A 22,967-nucleotide genomic window follows, 5' to 3' on the forward strand; every position below is an offset into this window, starting at 1 on the left:
TTGGAACGGGAAGGAGTTGGATATCACATCTCATGTTATAGGAAGGGTCTCAGGTTTGGTATAAGCATTGAGATATCACATCTCTGCTATCAGGAGTGGCTCAGGATTGGAATGGGAAGGAGTTGGATATCCCATCTCATGTTAAAGGACGGGTCTCTGGTTTGGTATTAGAATCATTGAGATATCACATCGCATGCTGTAGGAAGGGTCTAAGGATTGGAATGGGATGGACTTGGATATCACATCTCATGCTATAGGTAGGCTCTCAGGTTTGGTATAAGCATTGAGATATCACATCTCATGCTATAGGAAGGGTCTCAGGATTGGAATGGGAAGGATTTGGATATCACATCTCATGCTATAGGAAGGGTCTCAGATTTGGTATAAGCATTGAGATATCACATCTCATGCTATAGGAAGGGTCTCAGGATTGGAATGGGAAGGAGTTGTAAATGACATCTCAAGCCTTAGGAAGGGTCTCAGGTTTGGTATAAGCATTGAGATATCACATCTCTGCTATCGGAAGGGTCTCAGGATTGGAATGGGAAGGAGTTGGATATCCCATCTCATGTTATAGGAAGGGTCTCAGGTTTGGTATTAGAAGCATTGAGATATCACATCTCATGCTATAGGAAGGGTCTCAGGATTGGAATGGGAAGGAGTTGGATATCACATCTCATTATAAAGGAAGGGTCTAAGGTTTGGAAGGGGAAGGATTTGGATATCACATCTCATGTTATAGGACGGGTCTCAGGTTTGGTATTAGAAGCATTGAGATATCAAGTCTCATGGTATAAGAAGGGTCTCAGAATTGGAATGGGAAGGAGTTGGATATCACATCTCAAGCTATAGGAAGCGTCTCAGGATTGGAATGGGAAGGAGTTTGATATCACATCTCATGCCATAGTATGGGTCTCAGGTTTGGTAGAAGCATTGGGATATCACATCTCATGCTATAGGAAGGGTCTCAGGATTGGAATGGGAAGAAGTTGGATATCACATCTCAAGCTATAGGAAGGGTCTCAGGTTTGGTATAAGCATTGAGATATCACATCTCATGCTATAGGAAGGGTCTCAGGGTTGGAATGGGAAGGAGTTGTATATGACATCTCATGCCATAGGAAGGGTCTCAGGTTTGGTATAAGCATTGAGATATCACATCACATGCTATAGGAAGGGTCTCAGGATTGGAATGGGAAGGACTTGGATATCACATCACATGCTATAGGAAGGGTCTCAGGATTGGAATGGGAAGGAGTTGGATATCACATCTCATGCTATAGGAAGGGTCTCAGGTTTGGTATAAGCATTGAGATATCATATCTCATGCTATAGGAAGGGTCTCAGGATTGGAATGGGAAGGATTTGGATATCACATCTTATGCTATAGGAAGGGTCTCAGGTTTGGTATAAGCACTGAGATATCACATCTCATGCTATAGGAAGGGTCTCAGGATTGGAATGGGAAGAAGTTGGATATCACATCTCATGCTATAGGAAGGGTCTCAGGTTTGGTATAAGCATTGAGATATCACATCTCATGCTATAGGAAGGGTCTCAGGGTTGGAATGGGAAGGAGTTGTATATGACATCTCATGCCATAGGAAGGGTCTCAGGTTTGGTATAAGCATTGAGATATCACATCACATGCTATAGGAAGGGTCTCACGATTGGAATGGGAAGGACTTGGATATCACATCTCATGCTATAGGCAGGGTCTCAGGTTTGGAAAGGGAAGGAGATGGATATCACATTTCATGTTAGAGGTAGGATCTCAGGTTTGGTATTACAGGCATTGAGATATCACATCTCATGCTATCAGAAGGGTCTCAGGATTGGAATGGGAAGGAGTTGGATATCACATTTCATGCTAAAGGGAGGGTCTCAGGTTTGGAAGGGGAAGGATTTGGAAATCACATCTCATATTATAGGAAGGATCTCAGGTTTGGTATTAGAAGCATTGAGATATCACATCTCATGCTATCGGAAGGATCTCAGGTTTGGTATAAGAGGCATTGAGATATCACATCTCATGCTATCATAAGGGTCTCAGGATTGGAATGGGAAGGAGTTGGATATCACATCTCATGTTATAGGAAGGATCTCAGGTTTGGTATTAGAAGCATTGAGACATCACATCTCATGCTATAGGAAGGGTCTCAGGATTGGAATGGGAAGGAGTTGGATATCACATCTCATGCTATAGGAAGGGTCTCAGGTTTGGTATAAGCATTGAGATATCACATCTCATGCTATAGGAAGGCTCTCAGGATTGGAAAGGGAAGGATTTGGATATCACATCTTATGCTATAGGAAGGGTCTCAGATTTGGTATAAGCATTGAGATATCACATCTCATGCTATAGGAAGGGTCTCAGGATTGGAATGGGAAGGAGTTGTATATGACATCTCAGGCCATAGGAAGGGTCTCAGATTTGGTATAAGCATTGAGATATCACATCTCATGATATCGGAAGGGTCTCAGGATTGGAATGGGAAGGAGTTGGATATCACATCTCATTATAAAGGAAGGGTCTAAGGTTTGGAAGGGGATGGATTTGGATATCACATCTCATGTTATAGGACGGGTCTCAGGTTTGGTATTAGAAGCATTGAGATATCAAGTGTCATGGTATAAGAAGGGTCTCAGAATTGGAATGGGAAGGAGTTGGATATCACATCTCAAGCTATAGGAAGCGTCTCAGGATTGGAATGGGAAGGAGTTTGATATCACATCTCATGCCATAGTATGGGTCTCAGGTTTGGTAGAAGCATTGGGATATCACATCTCATGCTATCGGAAGGGTATCAGTATTGGATTTGGAAGGAGTTGGATATCCCATCTCATGCTATAGGAAGGGTCTCAGGTTAGAATGGGAAGGACTTGGATATCATATCTCATGCTATAGGAAGGCTCTCAGGTTTGGAAGGGGAAGGAGTTGGATATCACATTTCATGTTAGAGGAAGGATCTCAGGTTTGGTATTAGAGGCCTTGAGATATCACATCTCATGCTATAGGAAGGGTCTCAGGATTGGAATGGGAAGGAGTTGGATATCACATCTCAAGCTATAGGAAGGGTCTCAGGTTTGGTATAAGCATTGAGATATCACATCTCATGCTATAGGAAGGGTCTCAGGATTGGAATGGGAAGAAGTTGGATATCACATCTCATGCTATAGGAAGGGTCTCAGGTTTGGTACAAGCATTGAGATATCACATCTCATGCTATAGGAAGGGTCTCAGGGTTGGAATGGGAAGGAGTTGTATATGACATCTCATGCCATAGGAAGGGTCTCAGGTTTGGTATAAGCATTGAGATATCACATCACATGCTATAGGAAGGGTCTCAGGATTGGAATGGGAAGGACTTGGATATCACATCTCATGCTATAGGCAGGGTCTCAGGTTTGGAAAGGGAAGGAGATGGATATCACATTTCATGTTAGAGGTAGGATCTCAGGTTTGGTATTAGAGGCATTGAGATATCACATCTCATGCTATCAGAAGGGTCTCAGGATTGGAATGGGAAGGAGTTGGATATCAAATCTCATGCTAAAGGGATGGTCTAAGGTTTGGAAGGGGAGGGATTTGGACATCATATCTCATGTTATTGGAAGGATCTCAGGTTTGGTATTAGAAGCATTGAGATATCACATCTCATGCTATCGGAAGGGTCTTAGGTTTGGTATAAGCATTGAGATATCACATCTCTGCTATCGGAAGGGTCTCAGGATTGGAATGGGAAGGATTTGGATATCACAATTCATGTTATAGGGAGGGTCTCAGTTTTCATATTAGAAGCATTGAGATATCACATATGCTATTGGAAGGGTCTCAGTATTGGAATGGGAAGGAGTTGGATATCACATCTCATGTTATAGGGAGGGTCTCAGTTTTGATATTAGAAGCATTGAGATATCACATATGCTATTGGAAGGGTCTCAGTATTAGAATTGGAAGGAGTTGGATATCACATATGCTAAAGGAAAGGTCTCAGGTTTGGAATGGGAAGGAGTTGGATATCACGTCTCATGTTATAGGAAGGGTCTCAGGTTTGGAATGGGAAGGAGTTGAATATCACATCTCATGCTAAAGGAAGGGTCATCAGGTTCGGTATAAGCATTGAGATATCACATCTCTGCTATCGGAAGGGTCTCAGGATAGGAATGGGAAGGACGTAGATTTCACATCTCATACTATAGGGAGGGTCTCAGTTTTGATATTAGAAGCATTGAGCTATCACATCTCATGCTATCGGAAGGGTCTCAGGATTGGAATGGGATGGAGTTGGATATCACATCTCAAGCTATCTCAGGATTGTAATGGGAAGGAGTTTGATATCACATATCAAGCTATAGGAAGGGTCTCAGGTTTGGAAGGGGAAGGATTTGGATCTCACATCTCAAGCTATCTCAGGATTGGAATGGGAAGGAGTTTGATATTTCATCTCAAGCTATAGGAAGGGTCTCAGGTTTGGAAAGGGAAGGATTTGGATTTCACATCTCATGTTATAGGATGGTTCTCATGTTTGGTTTTAGAAGCATTGAGATATCACATCTCATGCTATGGGAAGGGTCTCAGGTTTGGAATGGGAAGGAGTTGGTTATCACATCTCATGCTAAAGGAAAGGTCTCAGGTCTGGAAGGGGAAGGATTTGGATCTCACATCTCATGTTTTAGGACGGGTCTCAGGTTTGGTATTAGAAGCATTGAACTATCACATCTCATGGTATAGGAAGGGTCCCAGGATTGGAATGGGAAGGAGTTGGATATCACATTGAATGGGAAGGAGTTTGATATCACATCTCAAGCTATAGGAAGGGCCTCATGTTTGGAATGGGAATGATTTGGATTTCACATCTCATGTTATAGGATGGTTCTCATGTTTGGTTTTAGAAGCATTGAAATATCACATCTCATGCTATCTGAAGGGTCTCAGGTTTGGAATGGGAAGGAGTTTGATATCACATCTCATGTTAGAGGTAGGATCTCAGGTTTGGTATTAGAGGCATTGAGATATGACATCTCATGCCATCAGAAGGGTCTCAGGATTGGAATGGGAAGGAGTTGGATATCACATCTCATGCTAAAGGGAGGGTCTAAGGTTTGGAAGGGGAAGGATTTGGACATCACATCTCATGTTATTGGAAGGATCTGAGGTTTGGTATTAGAAGCATTGAGATATCACATCTCATGCTATCGGAAGGGTCTCAGGTTTGGTATAAGCATTGAGATATCACATCTCTGCTATCGGAAGGGTCTCAGGATTGGAATGGGAAGGATTTGGATATCACATCTCATGTTATAGGAAGGGTCTCAGGTTTGGTATTAGAAGCATTGAGATATCACATCTCATGCTATATTAAGGGTCTCAGGAATGGAATGGGAAGGACTTGGATATCACATCTCATGATAAAGGAAGGGTCTAAGGTTTGGAAGGGGAAGGATTTGGATATCACATCTCATGTTATTGGACCGGTCTCAGGTTTGGTATTAGAAGCATTGAGATATCAAGTCTCATGGTATAGGACGGGAGTTTGATATCACATCTCATGCCATGGTATGGGTCTCAGGTTTTGTAGAAGCATTGGGATATCACATCTCATGCTATTGGAAGGGTATCAGGATTGGATTTGGAAGGAGTTGGATATCCCATCTCATGCTATAGGAAGGGTCTCAGGTTGGAGTAGAAGGAGTTGGATATCACATCTCATGTTATAGGAAGGGTCTCAGGATTGGAATGGGAAGGACTTGGATATCACATCTCATGTTATAGGAAGGATCTCAGGTTTTGTATTAGAAGCATTGAGATATCACATCTCATGCTATAGGAAGGGTCTCAGGATTGGAATGTGAAGCATTTGGATATCACATCTCATGCTAAAGGAAGGGTCTCAGGTTTGGTATAAGCATTGAGATATCACATCTCTGCTATCGGAAGGGTCTAAGGATTGGATTGGGAAGGAATTGGATATCCCTTCTCATGCTATAGGAAGGGTCTCAGGTTGGAATGGGTAGGAGTTGGATATCACATCTCATGTTATAGGAAGGGTCTCAAGATTGAAATGGGAAGGATTTGGATATCACATCTCTTGCTATAGGAAGGGTCTCAGGTTTTCTATTAGAAACATTGAGATATGACATCTCATGCTATAGGAAGGGTTTCAGTATTGGAATGGGAAGGATTTGGATATCACATCTCATGCTAAAGGAAGGGTCTCAGGTTTGGAAGGGGAAGGATTTGGATATCATATCTCATGTTATAGGACATATCTCATGTTATAGGACGGGTCCCAGGTTTGGTATTAGAAGCATTGAGATATCACATCTCATGGTATAGGAAGGGTCTCAGGATTGGAATGGGAAGGAGTTGGATCTCCCTTCTCATGCTACAGGAAGGGTCTCAGGTTGGAATGGGAAGGAGTTGGATATCACATCTCGTTATAGGAAGGGTCTCAGGATTGGAATGGGAAGGAATTGGATATCACATCTCTTGCTATAGGAAGGGTCTCAGGTTTGGAAGGGGAAGGATTTGGATATCATATCTCATGTTATAGGACCGGTCCCAGGTCTGGTATTAGAAGCATTGAGATATCACATCTCATGCTATAGGAGGAGTCTCAGGATTGGAATGGGCAGGAGTTGAATATCACCTCTCATGCTAAAGGAAGGGTATCAGGTTTGATAGAAGCATTGAGATATCACATCTCATGCTATAGGAAGGAACTCAGGATTGGAATGGGAAGGAGTTGGATATCACATCTAATGCCATAGGAAGGGTCATCAGGTTTGGTATAAGCATTGAGATATCACATCTCTGCTATCGGAAGGGTCTCAGGATAGGAATGGTAAGGACTTAGAATTCACATCTCATACTATAGGGAGGGTCTCAGTTTTGATATTAGAAGCATTGAGCTATCACATCTCATGCTATCGGAAGGGTCTCAGGATTGGAATGGGATGGAGTTGGATATCACATCTCAAGCTATCTCAGGATTGGAATGGGAAGGAGTTTGATATTTCATCTCAAGCTATAGGAAGGGTCTCAGGTTTGGAAAGGGAAGGATTTGGATTTCACATCTCATGTTATAGGATGGTTCTCATGTTTGGTTTTAGAAGCATTGAGATATCACATCTCATGCTATCGGAAGGGTCTCAGGTTTGGAAAGGGAAGGATTTGGATTTCACATGTTATAGGATGGTTCTCAGGTTTGGTTTTAGAAGCATTAAATTATAACATCTCATGCTATAGGAAGGGTCTCAGGTTTGGAATGGGAATGATTTGGATTTCACATCTCATGTTATAGGATGGTTCTCATGTTTGGTTTTAGAAGCATTGAAATATCACATCTCATGCTATCTGAAGGGTCTCAGGTTTGGAATGGGAAGGAGTTTGATATCACATCTCATGTTAGAGGTAGGATCTCAGGTTTGGTATTAGAGGCATTGAGATATGACATCTCATGCCATCAGAAGGGTCTCAGGATTGGAATGGGAAGGAGTTGGATATCACATCTCATGTTATTGGAAGGATCTGAGGTTTGGTATTAGAAGCATTGAGATATCACATCTCTGCTATCGGAAGGGTCTCAGGATTGGAATGGGAAGGATTTGGATATCACATCTCATGTTATAGGAAGGGTCTCAGGTTTGGTATTAGAAGCATTGAGATATCACATCTCATGCTATATTAAGGGTCTCAGGAATGGAATGGGAAGGACTTGGATATCACATCTCATGATAAAGGAAGGGTCTAAGGTTTGGAAGGGGAAGGATTTGGATATCACATCTCATGTTATTGGACCGGTCTCAGGTTTGGTATTAGAAGCATTGAGATATCAAGTCTCATGGTATAGGACGGGAGTTTGATATCACATCTCATGCCATGGTATGGGTCTCAGGTTTTGTAGAAGCATTGGGATATCACATCTCATGCTATTGGAAGGGTATCAGGATTGGATTTGGAAGGAGTTGGATATCCCATCTCATGCTATAGGAAGGGTCTCAGGTTGGAGTAGAAGGAGTTGGATATCACATCTCATGTTATAGGAAGGGTCTCAGGATTGGAATGGGAAGGACTTGGATATCACATCTCATGTTATAGGAAGGATCTCAGGTTTTGTATTAGAAGCATTGAGATATCACATCTCATGCTATAGGAAGGGTCTCAGGATTGGAATGTGAAGCATTTGGATATCACATCTCATGCTAAAGGAAGGGTCTCAGGTTTGGTATAAGCATTGAGATATCACATCTCTGCTATCGGAAGGGTCTAAGGATTGGATTGGGAAGGAATTGGATATCCCTTCTCATGCTATAGGAAGGGTCTCAGGTTGGAATGGGTAGGAGTTGGATATCACATCTCATGTTATAGGAAGGGTCTCAAGATTGAAATGGGAAGGATTTGGATATCACATCTCTTGCTATAGGAAGGGTCTCAGGTTTTCTATTAGAAACATTGAGATATGACATCTCATGCTATAGGAAGGGTTTCAGTATTGGAATGGGAAGGATTTGGATATCACATCTCATGCTAAAGGAAGGGTCTCAGGTTTGGAAGGGGAAGGATTTGGATATCATATCTCATGTTATAGGACATATCTCATGTTATAGGACGGGTCCCAGGTTTGGTATTAGAAGCATTGAGATATCACATCTCATGGTATAGGAAGGGTCTCAGGATTGGAATGGGAAGGAGTTGGATCTCCCTTCTCATGCTACAGGAAGGGTCTCAGGTTGGAATGGGAAGGAGTTGGATATCACATCTCGTTATAGGAAGGGTCTCAGGATTGGAATGGGAAGGAATTGGATATCACATCTCTTGCTATAGGAAGGGTCTCAGGTTTGGAAGGGGAAGGATTTGGATATCATATCTCATGTTATAGGACCGGTCCCAGGTCTGGTATTAGAAGCATTGAGATATCACATCTCATGCTATAGGAGGAGTCTCAGGATTGGAATGGGAAGGAGTTGGATATCACGTCTCATGATATAGGAAGGGTCTCAGGATTGGAATGGGCAGGAGTTGAATATCACCTCTCATGCTAAAGGAAGGGTATCAGGTTTGATAGAAGCATTGAGATATCACATCTCATGCTATAGGAAGGAACTCAGGATTGGAATGGGAAGGAGTTGGATATCACATCTAATGCCATAGGAAGGGTCATCAGGTTTGGTATAAGCATTGAGATATCACATCTCTGCTATCGGAAGGGTCTCAGGATAGGAATGGTAAGGACTTAGAATTCACATCTCATACTATAGGGAGGGTCTCAGTTTTGATATTAGAAGCATTGAGCTATCACATCTCATGCTATCGGAAGGGTCTCAGGATTGGAATGGGATGGAGTTGGATATCACATCTCAAGCTATCTCAGGATTGGAATGGGAAGGAGTTTGATATTTCATCTCAAGGCATAGGAAGGGTCTCAGGTTTGGAAAGGGAAGGATTTGGATTTCACATCTCATGTTATAGGATGGTTCTCATGTTTGGTTTTAGAAGCATTGAGATATCACATCTCATGCTATCGGAAGGGTCTCAGGTTTGGAAAGGGAAGGATTTGGATTTCACATGTTATAGGATGGTTCTCAGGTTTGGTTTTAGAAGCATTAAATTATAACTTCTCATGCTATAGGAAGGGTCTCAGGTTTGGAATGGGAATGATTTGGATTTCACATCTCATGTTATAGGATGGTTCTCATGTTTGGTTTTAGAAGCATTGAAATATCACATCTCATGCTATCTGAAGGGTCTCAGGTTTGGAATGGGAAGGAGTTTGATATCACATCTCATGTTAGAGGTAGGATCTCAGGTTTGGTATTAGAGGCATTGAGATATGACATCTCATGCCATCAGAAGGGTCTCAGGATTGGAATGGGAAGGAGTTGGATATCACATCTCATGCTAAAGGGAGGGTCTAAGGTTTGGAAGGGGAAGGATTTGGACATCACATCTCATGTTATTGGAAGGATCTGAGGTTTGGTATTAGAAGCATTGAGATATCACATCTCATGCTATCGGAAGGGTCTCAGGTTTGGTATAAGCATTGAGATATCACATCTCTGCTATCGGAAGGGTCTCAGGATTGGAATGGGAAGGATTTGGATATCACATCTCATGTTATAGGAAGGGTCTCAGGTTTGGTATTAGAAGCATTGAGATATCACATCTCATGCTATATTAAGGGTCTCAGGAATGGAATGGGAAGGACTTGGATATCACATCTCATGATAAAGGAAGGGTCTAAGGTTTGGAAGGGGAAGGATTTGGATATCACATCTCATGTTATTGGACCGGTCTCAGGTTTGGTATTAGAAGCATTGAGATATCAAGTCTCATGGTATAGGACGGGAGTTTGATATCACATCTCATGCCATGGTATGGGTCTCAGGTTTTGTAGAAGCATTGGGATATCACATCTCATGCTATTGGAAGGGTATCAGGATTGGATTTGGAAGGAGTTGGATATCCATTCTCATGCTATAGGAAGGGTCTCAGGTTGGAGTAGAAGGAGTTGGATATCACATCTCATGTTATAGGAAGGGTCTCAGGATTGGAATGGGAAGGACTTGGATATCACATCTCATGTTATAGGAAGGATCTCAGGTTTTGTATTAGAAGCATTGAGATATCACATCTCATGCTATAGGAAGGGTCTCAGGATTGGAATGTGAAGCATTTGGATATCACATCTCATGCTAAAGGAAGGGTCTCAGGTTTGGTATAAGCATTGAGATATCACACCTCTGCTATCGGAAGGGTCTAAGGATTGGATTGGGAAGGAATTGGATATCCCTTCTCATGCTATAGGAAGGGTCTCAGGTTGGAATGGGTAGGAGTTGGATATCACATCTCATGTTATAGGAAGGGTCTCAAGATTGAAATGGGAAGGATTTGGATATCACATCTCTTGCTATAGGAAGGGTCTCAGGTTTTCTATTAGAAACATTGAGATATGACATCTCATGCTATAGGAAGGGTTTCAGTATTGGAATGGGAAGGATTTGGATATCACATCTCATGCTAAAGGAAGGGTCTCAGGTTTGGAAGGGGAAGGATTTGGATATCATATCTCATGTTATAGGACATATCTCATGTTATAGGACGGGTCCCAGGTTTGGTATTAGAAGCATTGAGATATCACATCTCATGGTATAGGAAGGGTCTCAGGATTGGAATGGGAAGGAGTTGGATCTCCCTTCTCATGCTACAGGAAGGGTCTCAGGTTGGAATGGGAAGGAGTTGGATATCACATCTCGTTATAGGAAGGGTCTCAGGATTGGAATGGGAAGGAATTGGATATCACATCTCTTGCTATAGGAAGGGTCTCAGGTTTGGAAGGGGAAGGATTTGGATATCATATCTCATGTTATAGGACCGGTCCCAGGTCTGGTATTAGAAGCATTGAGATATCACATCTCATGCTATAGGAGGAGTCTCAGGATTGGAATGGGAAGGAGTTGGATATCACGTCTCATGATATAGGAAGGGTCTCAGGATTGGAATGGGCAGGAGTTGAATATCACCTCTCATGCTAAAGGAAGGGTATCAGGTTTGATAGAAGCATTGAGATATCACATCTCATGCTATAGGAAGGAACTCAGGATTGGAATGGGAAGGAGTTGGATATCACATCTAATGCCATAGGAAGGGTCATCAGGTTTGGTATAAGCATTGAGATATCACATCTCTGCTATCGGAAGGGTCTCAGGATAGGAATGGTAAGGACTTAGAATTCACATCTCATACTATAGGGAGGGTCTCAGTTTTGATATTAGAAGCATTGAGCTATCACATCTCATGCTATCGGAAGGGTCTCAGGATTGGAATGGGATGGAGTTGGATATCACATCTCAAGCTATCTCAGGATTGGAATGGGAAGGAGTTTGATATTTCATCTCAAGCTATAGGAAGGGTCTCAGGTTTGGAAAGGGAAGGATTTGGTTTTCACATCTCATGTTATAGGATGGTTCTCATGTTTGGTTTTAGAAGCATTGAGATATCACATCTCATGCTATCGGAAGGGTCTCAGGTTTGGAAAGGGAAGGATTTGGATTTCACATGTTATAGGATGGTTCTCAGGTTTGGTTTTAGAAGCATTAAATTATAACATCTCATGCTATAGGAAGGGTCTCAGGTTTGGAATGGGAAGGAGTTGGATATCACATCTCTGCTATCTGAAGGGTCTCAGGATTGGAATGGGAAGGAGTTGGATATCCCATCTCGTTATAGGAAGGGTCTCAGGTTTGGTATTAGAAGCAATGAGATATCACATCTCATGCTATAGGAAGGGTCTAAGGTTTGGAAGGGGACGGATTTGGGTATCACATCTCATGTTATAGGACCGGTCTCAGGTTTGGTATTTGAAGCATTGAGATATCAAGTCTCATGGTATAGGACGGGTCTCAGAATTGGAATGAGAAGGAGTTGGATATCACATCTCAAGCTATAGGAAGGGTCTCATGATTGGAATGGGAAGGAGTTGGATATCACATCTCATGTTATAGGAAGGGTCTCAGGATTGGAATGGGAAGGACTTGGATATCACATCTCATTCTATAGGAAGGCTCTCAGGGTTGGAAGGGGAAGGAGTTGGATATCACATTTCATGTTAGAGGTAGGATCTCAGGTTTGGTTTTAGAGGCATTGAGATATCACATCTCATGCCATCAGAAGGGTCTCAGGATTGGAATGGGAAGGAGTTGGATATCAAATCTCATGCTAAAGGGATGGTCTAAGGTTTGGAAGGGGAAGGATTTGGATATTCCATCTCATGTTATTAGACCGGTCTCAGGTTTGGTATTAGAAGCATTGAGATATCACATCTCATGCTATCGGAAGGGTCTTAGGTTTGGTATAAGCATTGAGATATCACATCTCTGCTATCGGAAGGGTCTCAGGATTGGAATGGGAAGGATTTGGATATCACAATTCATGTTATAGGAAGGGTCTCAGGTTTGGTATTAGAAGCATTGAGATATCACATCTCATGCTATAGGAAGGGTCTCAGGATTGGAATGGGAAGGACTTGGATATCACATCTCATGTTATAGGAAGGGTCTCAGGTTTGGTATTAGAAGCATTGAGATATCACATCTCATGCTATAGGAAGGGTCTCAGGAATGGAATGGGAAGGACTTGGATATCACATCTCATGATAAAGGAAGGGTCTAAGGTTTGGAAGGGGAAGGATTTGGATATCACATCTCATGTTATTGGACCGGTCTCAGGTTTGGTATTAGAAACATTGAGATATCAAGTCTCATGGTATAGGACGGGAGTTTGATATCACATCTCATGCCATGGTATGGGTCTCAGGTTTTGTAGAAGCATTGGGATATCACATCTCATGCTATCGGAAGGGTATCAGGATTGGATTTGGAAGGAGTTGGATATCCCATCTCATGCTATAGGAAGGGTCTCAGGTTGGAATAGAAGGAGTTGGATATCACATCTCATGTTATAGGAAGGGTCTCAGGATTGGAATGGGAAGGACTTGGATATCACATCTCATGCTGTATGAAGGGTCTCAGGTTTGGAAAAGGAAGGAGTTGGATATCACATTTCATGTTAGAGGTAGGATCTCAGGTTTGGTATTAGAGGCATTGAGATATCACATCTCATGCTATCAGAAGGGTATCAGGATTGGAATGGGAAGGAGTTGGGTATCACATCTCATGTTATAGGACCGGTCTCAGGTTTGGTATTTGAAGCATTGAGATATCAAGTCTCATGGTATAGGACGGGTCTCAGAATTGGAATGAGAAGGAGTTGGATATCACATCTCAAGCTATAGGAAGGGTCTCATGATTGGAATGGGAAGGAGTTGGATATCACATCTCATGTTATAGGAAGGGTCTCAGGATTGGAATGGGAAGGACTTGGATATCACATCTCATTCTATAGGAAGGCTCTCAGGGTTGGAAGGGGAAGGAGTTGGATATCACATTTCATGTTAGAGGTAGGATCTCAGGTTTGGTTTTAGAGGCATTGAGATATCACATCTCATGCCATCAGAAGGGTCTCAGGATTGGAATGGGAAGGAGTTGGATATCAAATCTCATGCTAAAGGGATGTTCTAAGGTTTGGAAGGGGAGGGATTTGGATATCACATCTCATGTTATTGGACCGGTCTCAGGTTTGGTATTAGAAGCATTGAGATATCACATCTCATGCTATCGGAAGGGTCTTAGGTTTGGTATAAGCATTGAGATATCACATCTCTGCTATCGGAAGGGTCTCAGGATTGGAATGGGAAGGATTTGGATATCACAATTCATGTTATAGGAAGGGTCTCAGGTTTGGTATTAGAAGCATTGAGATATCACATCTCATGCTATAGGAAGGGTCTCAGGATTGGAATGGGAAGGACTTGGATATCACATCTCATGTTATAGGAAGGGTCTCAGGTTTGGTATTAGAAGCATTGAGATATCACATCTCATGCTATAGGAAGGGTCTCAGGAATGGAATGGGAAGGACTTGGATATCACATCTCATGATAAAGGAAGGGTCTAAGGTTTGGAAGGGGAAGGATTTGGATATCACATCTCATGTTATTGGACCGGTCTCAGGTTTGGTATTAGAAGCATTGAGATATCAAGTCTCATGGTATAGGACGGGAGTTTGATATCACATCTCATGCCATGGTATGGGTCTCAGGTTTTGTAGAAGCATTGGGATATCACATCTCATGCTATCGGAAGGGTATCAGGATTGGATTTGGAAGGAGTTGGATATCCCATCTCATGCTATAGGATGTGTCTCAGGTTGGAATAGAAGGAGTTGGATATCACATCTCATGTTATAGGAAGGGTCTCGGGATTGGAATGGGAAGGACTTGGATATCACATCTCATGCTGTAGGAAGGGTCTCAGGTTTGGAAAAGGAAGGAGTTGGATATCACATTTCATGTTAGAGGTAGGATCTCAGGTTTGGTATTAGAGGCATTGAGATATCACATCTCATGCTATCAGAAGGGTATCAGGATTGGAATGGGAAGGAGTTGGATATCACATCTCATGCTAAAGGGAGGGTCTCAGGTTTGGAATGGGAAGGATTTGGATATCACATCTCATGTTATAGGAAGGACCTTAGGTTTGGTATTAGAAGCATTGAGATATCACATCTCATGCTATAGGAAGGGTCTCGGGATTGGAATGGGAAGGAGTTGGATATCACATCTCATGTTATAGGAAGGATCTCAGGTTTGGTATTAGAAGCATTGAGATATCACATCTCATGCTATAGGAAGGGTCTCAGGATTGGAATGGGAAGGAGTTGGATATCACATCTCATGCTATGGGAAGGGTCTCAGGTTTGGTATAAGCATTGAAATATCACATCTCTGCTATCGGAAGGGTCTCAGGATTGGAATGGGAGGAGCTGGATATCACATCACATGCTATGGGAAGGGTCTCAGGTTTGGTATAAGCATTGAAATATCACATCTCTGCTATCGGAAGGGTCTCAGGATTGGAATGGGAGGAGCTGGATATCACATCTCATGCTAAAGGAAGGGTCTCAGGTTTGGAAGGGGAAGGAGTTGGATATCACATCTCATGCTAAAGGGAGGGTCTCAGGTTTGGAATGGGAAGGATTTGGATATCACATCTCATGTTATAGGAAGGACCTTAGGTTTGGTATTAGAAGCATTGAGATATCACATCTCATGCTATAGGAAGGGTCTCGGGATTGGAATGGGAAGGAGTTGGATATCACATCTCATGTTATTGGAAGGATCTCAGGTTTGGTATTAGAAGCATTGAGATATCACATCTCATGCTATCGGAAGGGTCTTAGGTTTGGTATAAGCATTGAGATATCACATCTCTGCTATCGGAAGGGTCTCAGGATTGGAATGGGAAGGATTTGGATATCATAATTCATGTTATAGGAAGGGTCTCAGGTTTGGTATTAGAAGCATTGAGATATCACATCTCATGCTATAGGAAGGGTCTCAGGATTGGAATGGGAAGGACTTGGATATCACATCTCATGTTATAGGAAGGGTCTCAGGTTTGGTATTAGAAGCATTGAGATATCACATCTCATGCTATAGGAAGGGTCTCAGGAATGGAATGGGAAGGACTTGGATATCACATCTCATGATAAAGGAAGGGTCTAAGGTTTGGAAGGGGAAGGATTTGGATATCACATCTCATGTTATTGGACCGGTCTCAGGTTTGGTATTAGAAGCATTGAGATATCAAGTCTCATGGTATAGGACGGGAGTTTGATATCACATCTCATGCCATGGTATGGGTCTCAGGTTTTGTAGAAGCATTGGTATATCACATCTCATGCTATCGGAAGGGTATCAGGATTGGATTTGGAAGGAGTTGGATATCCCATCTCATGCTATAGGAAGGGTCTCAGGTTGGAATAGAAGGAGTTGGATATCACATCTCATGTTATAGGAAGGGTCTCAGGATTGGAATGGGAAGGACTTGGATATCACATCTCATGCTGTAGGAAAGGTCTCAGGTTTGGAAAAGGAAGGAGTTGGATATCACATTTCATGTTAGAGGTAGGATCTCAGGTTTGGTATTAGAGGCATTGAGATATCAGATCTCATGCTATCAGAAGGGTATCAGGATTGGAATGGGAAGGAGTTGGATATCACATCTCATGCTAAAGGGAGGGTCTCAGGTTTGGAATGGGAAGGATTTGGATATCACATCTCATGTTATAGGAAGGACCTTAGGTTTGGTATTAGAAGCATTGAGATATCACATCTCATGCTATAGGAAGGGTCTCGGGATTGGAATGGGAAGGAGTTGGATATCACATCTCATGTTATAGGAAGGATCTCAGGTTTGGTATTAGAAGCATTGAGATATCACATCTCATGCTATAGGAAGGGTCTCAGGATTGGAATGGGAAGGAGTTGGATATCACATCTCATGCTATGGGAAGGGTCTCAGGTTTGGTATAAGCATTGAAATGTCACATCTCTGCTATCGGAAGGGTCTCAGGATTGGAATGGGAGGAGCTATATATCACATCTCATGCTAAAGGAAGGGTCTCAGGTTTGGAAGGGGAAGGATTTGGATATCACATCTCATGTTATAGGACGGGTCTCAGGTTTGGTATTAGAAGCATTGTGATATCACATCTCATGCTATAGGATGTGTCTCAGGATTGGAATGGGAAGGAGTTGGATATCACATCTCATGCTATAGGAAGGGTTTCAGGTTTGGTAGAAGCATTGAGATATCACATCTCATGCTATAGGAAGAGTCTCAGGTTTGGGAAGGGAAGGATTTGGATTTCACATCTCATGTTATAGGATGGTTCTCATGTTTGGTTTTTGAAGCATTGAGATATCACATCTCATGCTATCGGAAGGGTCTCAGGTTTGGAATGGGAAGGAGTTGGATATCACATCTCATGTTATAGGAAGGGTCTCAGGTTTGGAATGGGAAGGAGTTGGATATGACATCTCTTGTTATAGGGAGGGTCTCAGGATTTGAATGGTAAGGAGTTGGATATCACATCTCATGCTATAGGAAGGGTCTTAGGTTGGAATGGGAAGGAGTTGGATATCACATCTCATGTTATATACAGGAAGGGTCTCAGGATTGGAATGGGAAGGATTTGGATATCACATCTCTTGCTATAGGAAGGGTCTCAGGTTTTTTATTAGAAACATTGAGATATCACATCTCATGCTATGGGAAGGGTTTTAGGATTGGAATGGGAAGTATTTGGATATCACATCTCATGCTAAAGGAAGGGTCTCAGGTTTGGAAGGGGAAGGATTTGGATATCACATCTCATGTTATAGGAAGGACCTTAGGTTTGGTATTAGAAGCATTGAGATATCACATCTCATGCTATAGGAAGGGTCTCGGGATTGGAATGGGAAGGAGTTGGATATCACATCTCATGTTATTGGAAGGATCTCAGGTTTGGTATTAGAAGCATTGAGATATCACATCTCATGCTATCGGAAGGGTCTTAGGTTTGGTATAAGCATTGAGATATCACATCTCTGCTATCGGAAGGGTCTCAGGATTGGAATGGGAAGGATTTGGATATCATAATTCATGTTATAGGAAGGGTCTCAGGTTTGGTATTAGAAGCATTGAGATATCACATCTCATGCTATAGGAAGGGTCTCAGGATTGGAATGGGAAGGACTTGGATATCACATCTCATGTTATAGGAAGGGTCTCAGGTTTGGTATTAGAAGCATTGAGATATCACATCTCATGCTATAGGAAGGGTCTCAGGAATGGAATGGGAAGGACTTGGATATCACATCTCATGATAAAGGAAGGGTCTAAGGTTTGGAAGGGGAAGGATTTGGATATCACATCTCATGTTATTGGACCGGTCTCAGGTTTGGTATTAGAAGCATTGAGATATCAAGTCTCATGGTATAGGACGGGAGTTTGATATCACATCTCATGCCATGGTATGGGTCTCAGGTTTTGTAGAAGCATTGGTATATCACATCTCATGCTATCGGAAGGGTATCAGGATTGGATTTGGAAGGAGTTGGATATCCCATCTCATGCTATAGGAAGGGTCTCAGGTTGGAATAGAAGGAGTTGGATATCACATCTCATGTTATAGGAAGGGTCTCAGGATTGGAATGGGAAGGACTTGGATATCACATCTCATGCTGTAGGAAGGGTCTCAGGTTTGGAAAAGGAAGGAGTTGGATATCACATTTCATGTTAGAGGTAGGATCTCAGGTTTGGTATTAGAGGCATTGAGATATCAGATCTCATGCTATCAGAAGGGTATCAGGATTGGAATGGGAAGGAGTTGGATATCACATCTCATGCTAAAGGGAGGGTCTCAGGTTTGGAATGGGAAGGATTTGGATATCACATCTCATGTTATAGGAAGGACCTTAGGTTTGGTATTAGAAGCATTGAGATATCACATCTCATGCTATAGGAAGGGTCTCGGGATTGGAATGGGAAGGAGTTGGATATCACATCTCATGTTATAGGAAGGATCTCAGGTTTGGTATTAGAAGCATTGAGATATCACATCTCATGCTATAGGAAGGGTCTCAGGATTGGAATGGGAAGGAGTTGGATATCACATCTCATGCTATGGGAAGGGTCTCAGGTTTGGTATAAGCATTGAAATGTCACATCTCTGCTATCGGAAGGGTCTCAGGATTGGAATGGGAGGAGCTATATATCACATCTCATGCTAAAGGAAGGGTCTCAGGTTTGGAAGGGGAAGGATTTGGATATCACATCTCATGTTATAGGACGGGTCTCAGGTTTGGTATTAGAAGCATTGTGATATCACATCTCATGCTATAGGATGTGTCTCAGGATTGGAATGGGAAGGAGTTGGATATCACATCTCATGCTATAGGAAGGGTTTCAGGTTTGGTAGAAGCATTGAGATATCACATCTCATGCTATAGGAAGAGTCTCAGGTTTGGGAAGGGAAGGATTTGGATTTCACATCTCATGTTATAGGATGGTTCTCATGTTTGGTTTTTGAAGCATTGAGATATCACATCTCATGCTATCGGAAGGGTCTCAGGTTTGGAATGGGAAGGAGTTGGATATCACATCTCATGTTATAGGAAGGGTCTCAGGTTTGGAATGGGAAGGAGTTGGATATGACATCTCTTGTTATAGGGAGGGTCTCAGGATTTGAATGGTAAGGAGTTGGATATCACATCTCATGCTATAGGAAGGGTCTCAGGTTGGAATGGGAAGGAGTTGGATATCACATCTCATGTTATATACAGGAAGGGTCTCAGGATTGGAATGGGAAGGATTTGGATATCACATCTCTTGCTATAGGAAGGGTCTCAGGTTTTTTATTAGAAACATTGAGATATCACATCTCATGCTATGGGAAGGGTTTTAGGATTGGAATGGGAAGTATTTGGATATCACATCTCATGCTAAAGGAAGGGTCTCAGGTTTGGAAGGGGAAGGATTTGGATATCACATCTCATCCAATAGGAAGGGTCTCAGGTTTGGAATGGGAAGGAATTGGATATCACATCTCATGTTATAGGAAGGGTCTCAGGTTTTTTATTAGAAACATTGAGATATCACATCTCATGTTATAGGACGGTTCCCAGGTTTGGTATTAGAAGCATTGAGATATCACATCTCATGGTATAGGAAGGGTCTCAGGGTTGGAATGGGAAGGAGTTGGATATCACATCTCATCCAATAGGAAGGGTCTCAGGTTTGGAATGGGAAGGAATTGGATATCACATCTCATGTTATAGGAAGGATCTCAGGTTTGGTATTAGAAGCATTGAGATATCACATCTCATGCTATAGGAAGGGTCTCAGGATTGGAATGTGAAGGATTTGGATATCACATCTCATGCTAAAGGAAGGGTCTCAGGTTTGGTAGAAGCATTGAGATATCACATCTCATGCTATAGGAAGGGTCTCAGGATTTGAATGGCAAGGAGTTGGATATCACATCTCATGCCATAGGAAGGGTCTCAGGTTTGGTATAAGCATTGAGATATCACATCTCTGCTATCGGAAGGTTCTCAGGATTGGATTGGGAAGGAGTTGGATATCCCTTCCCATGCTATAGGAAGTGTCTCAGGTTGGAATGGGAAGGAGTTGAAAATCACATCTCATGTTATAGGAAGGGTCTCAGGATTGGAATGGGAAGGATTTGGATATCACATCTCTTGCTATAGGAAGGGTCTCAGGATTGGAATGGGAAGGATTTGGATATCACATCTCATGTCATAGGAAGGATCTCAGGTTTGGTATTAGAAGCATTGATATATCACATCTCATGCTATAGTAAGGGTCTCATGTTTGGAATGGGAAGGAGTTGGATATCACATATGCTATAGGAAGTGTCTCAGGTTTGGAACGGGAAGGAGTTGGATATCACATCTCATGTTATAGGAAGGGTCTCAGGTTTGGTATAAGCATTGAGATATCACATCTCTGCTATCAGGAGTGGCTCAGGATTGGAATGGGAAGGAGTTGGATATCCCATCTCATGTTAAAGGACGGGTCTCTGGTTTGGTATTAGAATCATTGAGATATCACATCGCATGCTGTAGGAAGGGTCTAAGGATTGGAATGGGATGGACTTGGATATCACATCTCATGCTATAGGTAGGCTCTCAGGTTTGGTATAAGCATTGAGATATCACATCTCATGCTATAGGAAGGGTCTCAGGATTGGAATGGAAAGGATTTGGATATCACATCTCATGCTATAGGAAGGGTCTCAGATTTGGTATAAGCATTGAGATATCACATCTCATGCTATAGGAAGGGTCTCAGGATTGGAATGGGAAGGAGTTGTATATGACATCTCAAGCCTTAGGAAGGGTCTCAGGTTTGGTATAAGCATTGAGATATCACATCTCTGCTATCGGAAGGGTCTCAGGATTGGAATGGGAAGGAGTTGGATATCCCATCTCATGTTATAGGAAGGGTCTCAGGTTTGGTATTAGAAGCATTGAGATATCACATCTCATGCTATAGGAAGGGTCTCAGGATTGGAATGGGAAGGACTTGGATGTCACATCTCATGCTATAGGGAGGGTCTCAAGTTTGATATTAGAAGCATTGAGATAACAAATCTCATGATATCGGAAGGGTCTCAGGATTGGAATGGGAAGGAGTTGGATATCACATCTCATTATAAAGGAAGGGTCTAAGGTTTGGAAGGGGAAGGATTTGGATATCACATCTCATGTTATAGGACGGGTCTCAGGTTTGGTATTAGAAGCATTGAGATATCAAGTCTCATGGTATAAGAAGGGTCTCAGAATTGGAATGGGAAGGAGTTGGATATCACATCTCAAGCTATAGGAAGCGTCTCAGGATTGGAATGGGAAGGAGTTTGATATCACATCTCATGCCATAGTATGGGTCTCAGGTTTGGTAGAAGCATTGGGATATCACATCTCATGCTATAGGAAGGGTCTCAGGATTGGAATGGGAAGAAGTTGGATATCACATCTCAAGCTATAGGAAGGGTCTCAGGTTTGGTATAAGCATTGAGATATCACATCTCATGCTATAGGAAGGGTCTCAGGGTTGGAATGGGAAGGAGTTGTATATGACATCTCATGCCATAGGAAGGGTCTCAGGTTTGGTATAAGCATTGAGATTTCACATCACATGCTATAGGAAGGGTCTCAGGATTGGAATGGGAAGTACTTGGATATCACATCACATGCTATAGGAAGGGTCTCAGGATTGGAATGGGAAGGACTTGGATATCACATCTCATGCTATAGGCAGGGTCTCAGGTTTGGAAAGGGAAGGAGATGGATATCACATTTCATGTTAGAGGTAGGATCTCAGGTTTGGTATTAGTGGCAATGAGATATCACATCTCATGCTATCAGAAGGGTCTCAGGATTGGAATGGGAAGGAGTTGGATATCACATTTCATGCTAAAGGGAGGGTCTCAGGTTTGGAAGGGGAAGGATTTGGAAATCACATCTCATATTATAGGAAAGATCTCAGGTTTGGTATTAGAAGCATTGAGATATCACATCTCATGCTATCGGAAGGATCTCAGGTTTGGTATAAGAGGCATTGAGATATCACATCTCATGCTATCATAAGGGTCTCAGGATTGGAATGGGAAGGAGTTGGATATCACATCTCATGTTATAGGAAGGATCTCAGGTTTGGTATTAGAAGCATTGAGACATCACATCTCATGCTATAGGAAGGGTCTCAGGATTGGAATGGGAAGGAGTTGGATATCACATCTCATGCTATAGGAAGGGTCTCAGGTTTGGTATAAGCATTGAGATATCACATCTCATGCTATAGGAAGGGTCTCAGGATTGGAATGGGAAGGATTTGGATATCACATCTTATGCTATAGGAAGGGTCTCAGGTTTGGTATAAGCATTGAGATATCACATCACATGCTATAGGAAGGGTCTCAGGATTGGAATGGGAAGAAGTTGGATATCACATCTCATGCTATAGGAAGGGTCTTAGGGTTGGAATGGGAAGGA

Source organism: Ambystoma mexicanum, unplaced genomic scaffold (genome assembly GCF_040938575.1).
Source record: "Ambystoma mexicanum isolate Mex_15411 unplaced genomic scaffold, UKY_AmexF1_1 Mex_scaf4, whole genome shotgun sequence".
NCBI classification, from domain to species: domain Eukaryota; kingdom Metazoa; phylum Chordata; class Amphibia; order Caudata; family Ambystomatidae; genus Ambystoma; species Ambystoma mexicanum.